This window comes from Herpailurus yagouaroundi, unplaced genomic scaffold, assembly GCF_014898765.1.
Source record: "Herpailurus yagouaroundi ecotype Mexico unplaced genomic scaffold, PumYag 184, whole genome shotgun sequence".
NCBI classification, from domain to species: domain Eukaryota; kingdom Metazoa; phylum Chordata; class Mammalia; order Carnivora; family Felidae; genus Herpailurus; species Herpailurus yagouaroundi.
Window position 1 is genome coordinate 16,152,631 of NW_024412415.1, and position 14,270 is coordinate 16,166,900.

General features: G+C 41.8%; 1 protein-coding gene across 5 annotated transcripts in view; it reads right to left on the reverse strand.

Annotated features, from left to right (window-relative positions):
• Positions 1-14,052, reverse strand: part of ATP8B4 (ATPase phospholipid transporting 8B4 (putative)) — a 257,973-nt gene extending 243,921 nt beyond the window's left edge. For 2 of the 5 annotated variants that reach the window (XM_040492662.1, XM_040492659.1), the window contains exon 1: positions 5,272-5,582. The gene's annotated coding sequence lies outside the window, so the exon portion shown is untranslated. Of the gene's footprint in view, positions 1-5,064; positions 5,190-5,271; positions 5,602-13,990 lie in introns of those variants that run through there. The other 3 variants (XM_040492661.1, XM_040492660.1, XM_040492663.1) reach the window with 3 other exon arrangements.
• Between the last annotated feature and the right edge of the window lie 218 nt (positions 14,053-14,270).

Genomic DNA, 14,270 nt, shown 5'->3' on the forward strand with positions numbered 1-14,270 from the left:
AAAGAAAGAAAGAAAGAAAGAAAGAAAGAAAGAAAGAAAGAAAGAAAAAGAAAAGAGAATACAAGGTAGAATGACAGATATGCAAAGGAATTGGAGGAGATAGAAAAATAAAGGGAAAAGAAAGGAGCCAAGGCAGTTGAGGAAAAGACAGGAGCACTGGAAACCAGGAGAACAAGATGGGGCAGATTCCTGGCAGCTTCTCCTTCCTTACCCAGAGCACTGCCCAGGTGAGCCCATCCCTGCCTGTCTTCATCTCAGGGTCTTGAGAGGAACCAGAGTGCCCCCCAGGGGAGTCCTCTACCTCCTCTGAGCACAGTGGGTTCTCTCCAGTTCTCAGGACACGGAGCCAAGGGAGAAAGGACCCATACAGCTTCAACAAGCCCAATCCCAGACCTCACCCCTTATGAGGACCTCCTGTCCTCTTCTCCCTCTATTCTCCATTCTCTTCTGGTGAGCTTTCCTTCTGCCCTCCCCAACTCCGCTTTCTCGTCTTCTTTGGAAACACTGTACTATATGGAAGAGACTTTTAGGATAATAGGATTCCAATCCCAGCTCAGCTACTTTGTATCTAGTGTTACTTTGACCAAGTCACTTACCCTTCCTAAGACTAAACCTTTGAATCTGTAAAATAGAGACAATAATGCCTTCCTCCTAGAGCTGTTGTGAGGTTAAATATATACGCATATATGGTTCACTCCATAAAACATGTTCCCTCCCCTCCTCCCATTTGTCTGTTCTTCTACTACTACCTCCCTTTTTCCCTCTTTCAGTCTCCCAGCTTCCCTTTCCTGTTTCCCTAACTTTCCTTCAGGTTTTTCACTCATTCACTTATTTCCCAACCCCATTCACCTGGTCTCTGAGGACTAACCCAACCAAGAGTGGAAGGGAGGGGGACTGACCAGCACCAGGGTGGCCAGCACCAGGGTGGGCACAGGAAAACCTTGAAAAGCCCTCTTGCCTGAACAATAGTGGCATCTGAGGATGGGAAGCTAGGAGGGCAGAATTAGGGCACTAGCCCTTTCCCTCCTCCTGCTGCCCTCCATCTTCTCTGGCCCTACCCTTTTCCCTTTCCTTTCTCTGCCTCCAGGTCCCCAAAGGCAAAAAAGCAAAGCCGCAGTGAATCCTCCCACCCCTGGACAAGGTGACCTTGGGGTCATATCTGCTGGCAACCCTGCCTACCAGCCCAAGAATATCCCCTGGGACCAGGCCCCCGAGGGATAAGGGAGGTGATGCAGAAGCACAGGGAGAAGACTCAGGAAAGGGAAATCCTGGTGCAACAGGGAAATCCCAGCCTTGGGAGGGGACATCAGCGAAGGATAAGGAGTAAGACTGTGCTTCTTTCCTACATGGGTACAGCTTTGAGTGTGATAGTGGGTGGGAGGTGTAGATAATGTTTTGATCATATTTAGTGTCAGTGACAGCTGCCAACAGCCACAGTCACTTGCCAAGTGTCCACACTGGACAAAAGTGAACACAATTTAAGCCAGTGAGTGTGTGTGCATGCCTCTGTGTGTGTGTGTGTGTGTGTGTGTGTGTGTGTGTGTGTGTGTGTGTGAAGTGATGGCTGTACAGCCAAATTTCTAAACTGCTTAGCAATTACATCTAATTACCATGGCCTAACAATAAATTATTCTATTTCTTGTATAATGTAGATTAGATTTTGTTGTGAGTTGTCATGTCAACACTGCAGTCTGTTTATGTTCCATTAGGCATGCAGCTGTTCCCTGGCCACAAAATTCTGAGGCAGTGGGAATCTTGCTTCCCTTCCTCCTCTTGTTTATCCCCGGTTCATGTTTTCCCTTGCTCTCCTTGTTTCTTTTTCACTTTCCTTTCTCCTTTCCTAGCCTGCTCTTGCTGCCTTCTCTAGTGCATTTCTGCCCTTCTCATGCTGCCTTTCTCTAACAAACATGCCTGCTTTGGCTTAGTCATCTTCCTTCCCCTCTCACTTCCCTTTCCTTCCACCAGTTTGCAAGTCAGACAGCCAGAGCCTGGTCCTGCCACCTTCAAAGCCTCCAGCAAGTTCCCTCTCTTCTAAGCCTGGTGTTCTCATCTGCAAACAGGGACAGTTAGAGTAACTCACTGGATCACTAGGCATGCCCGTAAAGAATTTAGCACAGTGCCTCCTGCTACAAAGTTAGTACTCAAGAGAGGGAAAGCTTTTTCTTTTCTTAACTGTATGTTTAACTCTCCACAAGTAGAAAACCTCCTATCAAATTTGAGAGTCATCCCTATGGGTATTCAATCACCAAACACTTATGGGTGCCTATTCTATGTCAAACCGGGGCTCAGTAGATGGAGGTAAGGATCATTAGTTCCTACCTCTATCCCTTCCAAAGCCTGTAGTCTGGGGAAGATGAAAACAGATACACAGACCATTAGAATGGCAAGTTCTGGGCTGTGATGGAAGGAAGGACTGAGCACCATGGAGGCAGAGGAAAGGGAGCCACCAAGCCTGTTTTGTGCGGTCAGCTAAGACCTCACAGAGAGTAATTCTGAGTTGAATCTTTTTGAAAAGGAAAGAGTTTGCTCAGCAAAATGAGGTAAAGAGGCCAAAGGAAGAGCATGTGAAAAGATCCAGTACTGTGAAAGGGAAAAGAAGGTTGGGGAAGTAGTGACAGTCATGGCAATGAGATTTTAGGGTGATGGAGCTGGAAAGGTAGATTAGAGATGGATTCTGAAAGAAGTGATCACCTTCATCATTGCCACCATCATTACTATTCACTGGGTACTTGATCTTGTGCTAAGTACTTGCCATGTATCATCTCATTTTATCCTCACCAAAACTATATAGGTGGGGACTATCATCATCCCCATTTGATAGGTCAGGTGACACAGAACAGGGCTATGTTCAAGACCCATGGTTAATCCTGCAGGTAATGGGGAGGAAGAAGAGATTTTTAGAGAATGATACGGTTATAATCCGGGCTCCATTGTCCACTGTCATTACTCTCTTGGTTCTCCCTATGCAAGTGCATGCTGTCGGCACTTTTAGGAAGGTTATGCTCACAGCATGGCCTGGCATGGAGAGAGGTGGAGAAGCAGTAACAATAGGCAAGTGGAGCCAGATTCTAGAAATGTTTCTGCAGTTGAATTGACAGAGTTTATAAATGGCCCCTATGTTGGCATACAGGACAAAGAAGAACCTCAGATGACTTCTAGGGTTTTTGGCTCAGGACAATGAGGGGACAGAGGTGCCATTAGTACAGCAGGGAAAAGAGAAGGAAGAGAAAACAAAGGAGCAGGAATTGGGACGGGAGAATAATACATTCAGTTTGAACACATCAGGCTTGAAATTCCTCTTTATCTTTGAAAACATCCTCAGCACTAAAGACAAAAGACAGATTTGTAGACATGGAATCATCAACATACATTAAAGCATTGAAGTCATGGGAAATGATTGATCTCACTCAGAACAAGAATAAAAAGAAGTGAGGAGAGGACAGAAGATGAGGATGAGTCAATACAAGGACAAGGACAGGTCCTAGGGAACACTCAACTTGAAAAGAAGAATCAGAGAAGGATATATCAAAATAAAATGCTCAGCCTTTCCTACTGTGGCATCTTCTCTGGACATCCAGCACAGAGCCTGACATAGTGCAGGTGCTCGACAAGCTTGAGCTGACTAAAGAAAAGGAGAAAGGAAAGAAAGGGGAAAAAATCTCCAAAAATGCAATGACCAATATATTTAGTATTTGCATTTACTATTTAATCAGAAATTACTATTTGAAAAATATTTAATATTGCTAAAAAGTCAAGTAAGTCTATAGGTATGTGGAACACTTGCAGGTTACTATTTTCTTTGACACCTTTTTTTTTAATGTTTATTTTTGAGAGAGACAGAGACAGGATGCAAGTGGGTTGGGGCAGAGAGGAAGTCAGAATTTGAAGCAGGCTCCAGGCTCTGAGCTGTCAGCACAGAGCCTGACACGGGGCTCGAACTCACGAGCTGTGAGATCATGACCTGAGCTGAAGTCGGACGCTCAATCGACTGAGCAACCCAGGGCCCCTCTTTGACACCTTTTTGTAAGAAATCCTGAAAACAAATACCAGCATCTAATTCTTGTACATGCAATGCAAGCATCTAGAATGCACCCATTAAGAAGTTTTATTTCTAGGAAAGCTACAATTATAATTTACTTTGAAACAAAAAGTGAAGTCTTTTCCTACTAAATGGAAATTTCCAATTTACCATGTAAAAATAAAATAGAATCCTCCTGTGCACAAAAAATCCCCCAGGGGCACAAAAATTACTTGATCCCTCATTTTTGAAGATGCATGCATGATGGAACAATATAAAAGCACAAGACAGATAAATATAGGTTTTTAAAAATCACTCTGAATTTACATTTCAGTAAATGCAAAGACTAGCACAGAACAACACCTGAACAAAGGTGGCCATTCGTGAAGAGAGATGTTGTTAATTCCACATATGATCCTATATTTCTTCATTTCCTTTCTAATAAGCCTTCAGCCCCCAATTATTGTTTCTCACCAGTTTCCTTTATTTTCAAAACAGCAAATTATTAACCAGGGACCTGAGAAACTCTCACATCTGTCAACCAAACAGCTAGAAGTATCGATTTCTCAGTTCAGACAAATCTCAGCACTAAAAACATACCACTCCAGCCTCAGAGAGTATTTTAGTAAACTGTTCATGTTTTAAGCATGAATTGGTCATAGAATAAACAATACCTTGAATAGGGGAACTAGATACAAACCCCTTCAAAAAAAATGAAACCAACTACTCCCAAAGGAAGTGACAAACACCCACAAGCCAAGAAGAAATGGACACTGATGCTACTCCCATCAGCCATTTAATAGGTGATGCTAACTGAATAAAAATTTGAAAGGGAAATAAAGCAGACGTCCTATTTCCCACACCCAACTAGTTTCTAAAGTATTTTTAGTTAGAGAAAAATGAAGACTTTTGCTAAACCTCAACCACACCAGAAGATGAAAAGATCAAAAGAGCAACCTAGAAAACAGAAACAGAAAGCCCTAGTCAGCCCTGAGCTAACTCTCCTCTTGGCTTCACCAACCCTTGAATGCTCCCCACAAACTCACCTCAGCCTGGACCTAACCCTGTCTCCCAAAAGGGAGGGTGCAGGGAGATCAAACAGGTACCCATTCCATGACCATGCAATGAGAACAGTGAGAAAAGCAAAGCTATTCTGAAGGCTCTAGCAATTACACAGAAAACAAACTGGGTCTCTAGAGGACATTCTTGAGAACCTGAGATCAACTCCCGGAAAAACACTCTTGACCACTTACCGCTACCGGAAGCTGCTAGATGGCAGATCAGAATCAGCATCTCATCTGAAGAAGGCAGCATTGTAGGAAAGCAGCTTCACTACCAGTGAGGAATTGGGGGAGAAAAAACACTCCTTGGAAAAATACCAAAAGCCCAGAAGAGCCTCTCCTTCCAGAGTTGCCTGCTACTGCTGCCAGGGCAGAACTGGTTAATCTTGAAGAAACAAAAGGAAGCTCCCTAGAGGCTGACTTCAGCAGGATGGCTTCCTCTGTGGGAACCCAGTGTTCAGTAGGATGGAAGCGGACAAGGGAAGAAGTCACAGTTATCACTTCTGCTTACCAAACTTGTATGAGCCCTCAAGTGAAGGAAATTAGCAAACATCTTTAGAGCTCCTACCTGTTTTTCCCAGAGATGAAGGAATTAGCATTTTTTAAAAAATCATTGCAAGGGGAGTTTCACTCTCACATGGATGAAAGCTAAGCACACTCAAGCAACATTTAATACAAAGAATGAAGACATTTCTTTCCAAACATCCTCAATTTCAACTCTGAGTAAAGCAAACAATTAACTCTGAGGATGCCAAAGAACAAATGCACATACGAAATGGAGTCAAACTTTTTAGTTTAGAATCCCTTTAAGGGGGTTCCTGTTTTTAAGATGGGATTAGATGAAAACAAAATATTTTGGTCTATTTTTAAAAGAAAGGATTATGTCTTAAGTGTGTCTCAAGCCATTTATGGGTTCTCTAGAAGTTGCATCAGATTTTCAGTTAAACGCTGAAACCAAATATATTTTAATGTCTCTATAACCAGAGCAAGTTGATTCCCTGTACATATCAATCCACTCTCCTGGCCAATCCTGGTACTGAGCCCTCAGGCCTCCAGAGAGAGCCAGATCAGAGAAAAAGGAAGGACTGTTCCCTGCCAAGCCCTCCTCCCACCCCTAGTCACAAGAAACTGCAGATTTCTTGAAACAAGAGTGGTGGCTTTCTCCCTTGCATGATAAAAAGAACCAAGAACAGCCTATAAGAGGAAGTAATCATTTCTTCAAGATATTTAAAATGAAAGACTTTTTAAAAAATGTTTTGGGACACCTGGGTGGCTCAGTCAGTTGAGCGTCCAACTTCAGCTCAGGTCATGATCTCATGGTTTGTGGGTTCAAGCCCCGCCTTGGGCTCTCTGATGACAGCACAGAGCCCACTTTGGATCCTCTGACCCCTCCTGTCTCTCTGCCCTTCCCCCACCACTGTCTCAAAAATAAACATTTAAAAAATAAATAAAAAATAAAAAAGGTTTTTAAGTGTAATTTCTATATCATTTTTTAACCTACTGTATTAGCAACTCCTATACCCTTGGCAACTCCCTTTGTTGAATAAGCTATAAAGAAATCAGCACCTTCTCCTAGAATGTTGGTGGAGAAGTTGGTAAAATAATTTTAAAGGGAAACTAAGTAGTGTCTATCAAATACAGAAATGTGTATTTTTCCATCTCTTAGGAATTAAACTTACAGATGATCATAAACACATGTAAACAAGTGTGTAAAATGTTCATTATAGCACTATCTGTGATAGGAAAAAACTAAAAATGGCTTAAAAATAGAGGACTGGCCAAATAAGTGAAGGAACATCCATACAATGGAGTACTATGCAGCCATCAAGGGGGAGAAGAACTGGAGTGAACCATCAGATGGTCTGGGCTCAGGTCTGCCTCCACCAGCGACTAGCCAGGTGACTTTGAGCAAGTTCCCAAACCTCTCTTGGCCTTGGTCCCTCACCTGTAGTCAGGTGAAAATTATAGTACTTACTGTAGGGAATTGCTGTGACCAAGACAGTGCCTGAGGCACAGCAGATGCTCAATAAATATTAGTGAGTACCAGTTAAAGAGATAGGCCTCTTTACACTGACATGGAAAGATGTCCAAGAGACACAGTCAAGCGGAAAGAGCAAGTTGCAAGAGTATGCATGGGATAAAAATTTTGGCTAAAATATTTTAAACATGCTTGCTGTTTACTGCCTGTTTCTTCCCAATAAAATAGAAGCTCCTTGAGAGCAGGGACTTCCATTCACTGTTGTATACCCTATGCCCATAACAGGAATTCAATGAATATTTGTTGACCTAATAAATCAGGAAGGATAAACAAGAATAAATATTTAATGGTAGTTACTTCCGAAAAATGGCATGGGGGTGGAGGGGCTGGTGGGTCCTGGTGGAACTATGTCATTGTTTCTTACAAAAGTACTGCTTACATTTTTTTAAATTCTTTTAAAGTTCATTTATTTATCTTGAGAGAGAGTGTGTGTGCACACAAGCAGGGGAAGGACAGAGAGAGAGGGAGAGACCTCTGAGCAGGCTCAGTGCTATCAGCATGGAGCCCAACATGGGGCTCGATCCCATGAACTGTGAGATGATGGCCTGAGCCAAAATCAAGAGTTGAATCCTTAACTGAATGAGCCACCCAGGTACCCCAAAAGTCCTGCTTACATTTTTTTACAAGGAGCTTGTATGCCCACCAATAAAAATGGAGCTCTTAGAAGACAGTGTTTTTGTTTACAGGGAGCATCTTAAGATATATGGTTGTTCCCTAACAGCAGACCAATGAAGGAGCAAGGGATGATCCTCCCTATCACCTGATAAGTTAATGAGTCAAAAAGCAACTTAAAAAAGAAGGAAAGCACAGAACTCTCCTTTTCTTCTTGGCTTTCTGTTTATCTTTCCAAATTTAACCCTACAATCTCCAAACGAGATCCTCTGTCCTAATGTATCAGGACCCCTCTCCTTTACCTAAACATCAACTGCACATCCCCACCATGGCATCTCTGCCCAGACCACTCTATCCTCCTGGGAAACCTTTCCCTTCATCTTCTCACTTCTAAACCTGTCCTTCAAGGACCATATCACATGCTCCACAGCCCTCCCCAGAGCATTTTCTGACTTTCCTAGCATCTCTGGTCCCTCCCTCTTGGACACTGCTAGAGACTAGGTTGGATATCATACACTGGCACTTATTCTGCAATGTGCTATCTCGTCTACCACCTTGAGGTGAGGAGTATAAGGACTGAGTCTTCAGTTTTGCAACCCTTCTCTCACCCTTCTCCTCCTCCCATCATTCACACATATGAACATGCACACAGGCACACAAACCTGCATTATAAAAAAGAGACTGCCACATTAAGGAGCTATGCATTGCGATTTTGTTCCAATTCCCCAATTTTCTGACACCAGCAAAAAAAAAAAAAAAAAAAAAAAAAAAAATTCATGTGCCCTGTCATTGTCCCTGAAATTTCGAGACTAAGGATAGCTTTCTTTAGCTTCCTTGGTATATTCTTGTTAAATGCTTCTAAAAGCTCTAAATTGGCTTAAAATTCTCTAGTTCTTCATGTACTAACTAGTCAGAATTTATTTGATCCAATTTTTTCCTAATTAACAACCCTTAATGAATGAGGAATCCTAATGGGAGAACAAAGTTGGGATAGAAAAAGGACTTACCATACTCACAGTAAGGCCAAAGAATGACTACTTCATGCTCATCTCATACACAGAGATTCTCATAATGCATACAACATGAACAGAGGCAGGGGGATCCCCAGCAATGATTTCATATCATTTTGAAATGTTCATTCATTCATTTATTTTAAAACACAAGTATCTTGCCATTAAATACTCCCTTGCAGAACAATCTTTGGGTGCTTTAAAACTGATTTTATGGTGTAACAAAATTATGTGCCTAAAATCACAGAACGTCAGATTTATTTGTCCCATTACTTTAAGTCCCAACGCTCTGGGGTGCCTGGGTGGCTCAGTCAAGCATCCCACTCTTGATTTCAGCTCAGGTCACAACATCATGGTTTGTGGGTCTGAGCCCTGTGTCAGGTTCTGTGCTGATGGTGCAGAGCCTGCTTGGGATTCACTCTCGCTCTTTCTCTCTCGCTCTCTGCCTTCTCGCTTGCTCTATCTGCCTTCTCTCTCTCCCTCTCTCTGCCTTCTCGCTCTCGCTCTGCCTTCTCACTCTCGCTCTCTCTCTGCCTTCTCGCTCTCGCTCGCTCTATCTCTGCCTTCTCGCTCTCGCTCGCTCTATCTCTGCCTTCTCGCTCTCGCTCGCTCTATCTCTGCCTTCTCTCTCTCTCTCTCTCTCTCTCTCTCTGCCTTCTCTCTGCCTTCTCGCTTGCTCTTGTTCTCTGACTTCTCGCTCTCTGCCTTCTCTCTCTCTCTGCCTTCTCGCTCGCTCGCTCTGCCCTCTCGCTCTCTCTCTGCCCTCTCGCTCTCTCTCTCTCTGCCCTCTCGCTTGCTCTCTCTCTCTCTGCCTTCTCGCTCTCGCTCACTCTGCCTTCTCACTCTCTCTCTCTGCCCTCTCACTCTCGCTCGCTCTCTGGGCCCTCTCGCTCGCTCTCTCTTGCTCTGCCCACTCGCTCGCTCTCTCTCACTCACTCTGCCTTCTCACTCTCACTCTCTCTGCCTTCTCGCTCTCTGCCTTCTTGCTCTCGCTCGCTCTATTTCTGCCTTCTCCTTCTCTCTCGCTGTCTCTGCCTTCTCGCTCTCTCGCTCTCTGCCTTCTCGCTCTCTGCCTTCTCGCTCTCTCTCTCTGCCTTCTCGCTCTCTCTCTGCCTTCTCTCTCTGCCTTCTCTCGCTCTCTCTCTGCCTTCTCGCTCTATCTCTCTGCCTTCTCACTCTCTCTCTCTCAAAATAAAAAAAAAAAAAACTTTTAAGTCCCAAAGCTCTTTATCCATCTCTGAAATCTAACATTATCGCAGATGCTGCTACTCCCCTACCAGGCTGCCTTATCACCTACACATCCCCTTGACTATCTCCCTCACTTCATTCACATCTGGGCTCAAAGTCACAAATTCTGAAAGGCCTGCCTTGGTCAGCCTACATAAAACCACCCACACACACGCCAGTCACTCTCGATCCCTTATCGTGCTTTATTTTTCTCCATAGGAAAAACACATAGCTATTATACTGTGTATTTCCTTGTTTACTGTCTGGTTTCCCCAACCAGAAAGTCAGCTGTAGAAGAACAGAGACTTTGTCTTTGACTTGATGTATACCCAGGGCCTAGAACAGCGTGCAGCAGGTGCTTGAGCAATGTTGAATAAACAAATGAATAGTAGTAGCATTGTTGTTTAGTTTCTGTAGCTTCCTAAATATGTATGCATCCTCCTCTAGAATTTGAGCTGCTTGATAACAGAGCTCTGAACTCATTCCCTGTTGTCTATCAACAGTGCTCAGCAGATAGTAATTTATCAAATGAACTGAAGCTCAAGTCTAAAAGTATAGTTCTCGGTATGACACTTTTTATTTCTACTAGATTTCCATGTATAATGGAACTTACAGTTTAATTTTTCTTAGCTCACCTTAATTTGTCAGTCCCCAAAGTAGTGCCAGTTGGTGGGCCTGATTTGAATAGAGCTTGTTACAGTGGTTAGCATCAGATTTCAGACTCCTTTGTAGCTACATCTAGAAGTATCAATTTCAGAGGAGGAAGAGGAGCCTAGGGGAAAACATGGAGGCCTGAAGCACACTGAAGATGAAGAAGCAATTGCTCACTCTTTAGGGCATGAACAGAGGAGAGAGACTTGCTCTGGATAATCTCAAAAGTGTCAGGAGAAATGAAGTTTAAAAGATCTGTTTTCCACTCCTAGATACATACCCAAAAGAAAAGAAGCCAGAGACTCAAACAGATACTTGTACACCAACATTCATAGCAGCATTATCCACAATAGCCAAAAGTGAAAACAACCCAAGTGTCCATCGATGGGTAAAGGAATAAACAAAATATGGTATGGAATACTACAGTCTTAAAAAGGAATCCAATTCTCATTCATGCTGCAACATAAATAAACTTTGAAAACATTATGCTAAGTGAAATAAGCCAGACATAAAAGGAAAATATTGTAATAACTCCACTTGTAGGAGGTACCTAGCATAGGCAAAGAATAGAGGTTACTAGGGCTGGGAGGAGGGTAAATGGGAAGACATTTACTAGGTAGAGTTTCAGATTGGGATCATGAAAAAATTCCAGAGATAGATGGTGGTGATGGTTACACAGCATTGTGAATGTACTTAATATCACTGAACTGTACACTTAAACATGGTTAAAATGGTAAATGTTATATATTACCACTAGATAATATTAGAGGACTAGAGCTTAATTTTTAATCTTCATATACACAGCATATACATTGTCAAAACACCAGAAGTTGTTTTTTAAAAACCTTATTTTGCTTTAAAATCTTACCTTCTAGAAATGTCCCTGTCTATAATCTAGAGTTTCCAAAGATTTTTCTCAACGATCACCTCAATTTGTCCTCACAACAATCCAATGAATTATGTTAAAGGAATTTTGATTAAATATCTGAGCACTCAAGAGAAAAATTTTTCCTAATTTATTCACCCTCTTACCTTTCCTCCAACTTTGCATACCTTTCATCAAAATTAAGAGATGGAAATTTTTATACTTAAGAATACGAAGCCATGCAAATAGTCATGCTATCTTTTCTTAACAGAATAAATAGCATCGTATGTCTGTCAAAACATCTAGCTCTACTGCCAAGATAGCTAAGAAAGCCAACAAATCACCATTTTACGTCAACAGATAAACCACCCATAGCAACTGGGATCAGGGCATCCAATATTTTCATTCGACAAGTGCAGATACTTTGCTAGGCACTTTGTGGGACACAGAAGGATAAGCAAAATGTGGTTCCTAATCAGGAGACACTTACGTGCCAGCAGGAGTCAAACATGAAGATGAGGGGATTCTACAATCAAAGGGGAGAACAACAGGTCTCTGCTATTGAGAATGGGACCACCAGGAAGTAGATTGAACCACTTTGTGTCAATTCAATCTAATCCCAATGAGATGAACTAGTTAAGATTGAATCAATTCCCTGAAATATAGCCATTCCAAGAGTTTCAGGTTTGTTTGCTTGCTTGCTTGCTTGCTTGCTTGCTTTTAATGCCAGGAAAGGAAGGTTGAGCTAACTGAAATGTCAAACCAAGGTTTGGTGTCAACCTGAATGGCAGAGAAGTATCTCTGGCCTAAAATTATGATTTGGACATATACAATAAAAAAGAAAATAAAACTACAACCAAGTTTTCCCTGATTCTGTAAATACTTTCTTGAGCAATCCAACTGCTACTAGCAGACTAGAAACCAACTTGAACATAGTGAAGGAGCATCTCTTTGATAGAAGCCCTGGAGTGTATATTATAAACCTATGCCATAAGGCATGAGAATTGCAGGGGTATAAATCATATGACGTAAAAATTACTTAATTGCTTTAAACTTTACCTTCCTGAGCAACCTAAGTATCCATCAATAGTTGAACGTATAAACGTGTGTGTGTGCGTGCACACCTGCACACAGTGGATTACTACTCAGCCATAAAAAGGAATGAAATCTTTCCATTTGCAACAACATGGATAGACCTAGAGATTATTTTAAGTTGGAGAAATACAAATACTGTATGATTTCAATTATACGTGGAATCTAAAAAACAAAAATGAACAGGCAAAACAAAACAGAGATTCATAAATACAAAAAATAAGCTGGGAGTATGCACAAAAAAAAGCAAAGGGGATTAAGAAGTACACTCTTCCAGATAGATAATAAATAAATCACGGAAATGTGATTTATTTATAAGAGACAGAATACAGTCAATAATAGTGTTACTACACTATTATATGGTAACAGATGATACTACACATCTGTAGTAACAGATGTTACTACACATCATATGGTAACAGATAACTTGACTTACTGTGGTAATCATTTAATATAATAAATGGAGAATCACTATGCTATACATCCAAAACTAATAGTATTATATGTCAACTACATTTCAATAAAAAAAAACACAACTTTAGCTTCCTGGTTGTAAAACTGGAAAAATTAAAATCTGCTTCTCAAGCTATTTGTGAGGATTAAATGAGATATTCACTAAATGAATAATAAATTAATAAAAGAATGCATGTATATGTAAGTTACATGTGCAGTGATTTAACAACAATAAATAATACATAACCCAATGCCTGTCGTACAGTCATTGGTCAACAAAGGTCAATGTCCTCCCTGCTTTCTCCAGAATCTTCCCAAATGACTACCACATTTCTTTTATCAGAAAAGAAGGAAGACCTCCACATTCTGAGCTATTCCACCTCTCCAGTTCTTTCCATCCTGATACAACCATCTGCCTTCTCCTCTTGTCTCTGGGACAGTGGTCCCCAGGAATATCCTTTCTATACACCATAAAGCAGCACAAGAAATAGACAGTTTTAAAGGATGAAATCAATAACGATAAGTGGCAGTTTTAGTATTTCCTTCCTCCAGCCCAGAGGATTATTTAAAAACCACTGTTCCGGGGCGCCTGGGTGGCGCAGTCGGTTAAGCGTCTGACTTCAGCCAGGTCACGATCTCGCGGTCCGTGAGTTCGAGCCCCGCGTCGGGCTCTGGGCTGATGGCTCAGAGCCTGGAGCCTGTTTCCGATTCTGTGTCTCCCTCTCTCTCTGCCCCTTGCCCATTCATGCTCTGTCTCTCTCTGTCCCAAAAATAAATAAACGTTGAAAAAAAAAATTTTTTTAATTAAAAAAAAATAAAAACCACTGTTCCAGGACAAGTTTCACCCAGTGACAGAAGACATTAAAAATGTTCCTGCCCACCATACCCTCCTCTCTTCAGTAATTGAAACCTACTCACTTTCCATTCAGAAACAGTTTCACCAAACCTTGAAATCATACATACCTTCTTGGTCCTTAGTATCTAAAAACAAAGTAGAATTTTCAACCTCTTATGGTTTTATGTACTCTATGGCACTTCCCATAGTGTGTTGGGCTGAATTTCATCAGGAAAAGGTAACTCAACTCCTCCTCCCCCCATCCTCCCCAACAATTACTTCCTCTTGGTTAGTTAACCTTTTGTGTAAGAAAGTGGGTTTCCTTACATTGGCCAACATAAACGACTGACCCATTGCTAGTGGTACCATTTCCTATGTGGGACTTTCCATCCTAGATGAAAAGACTCA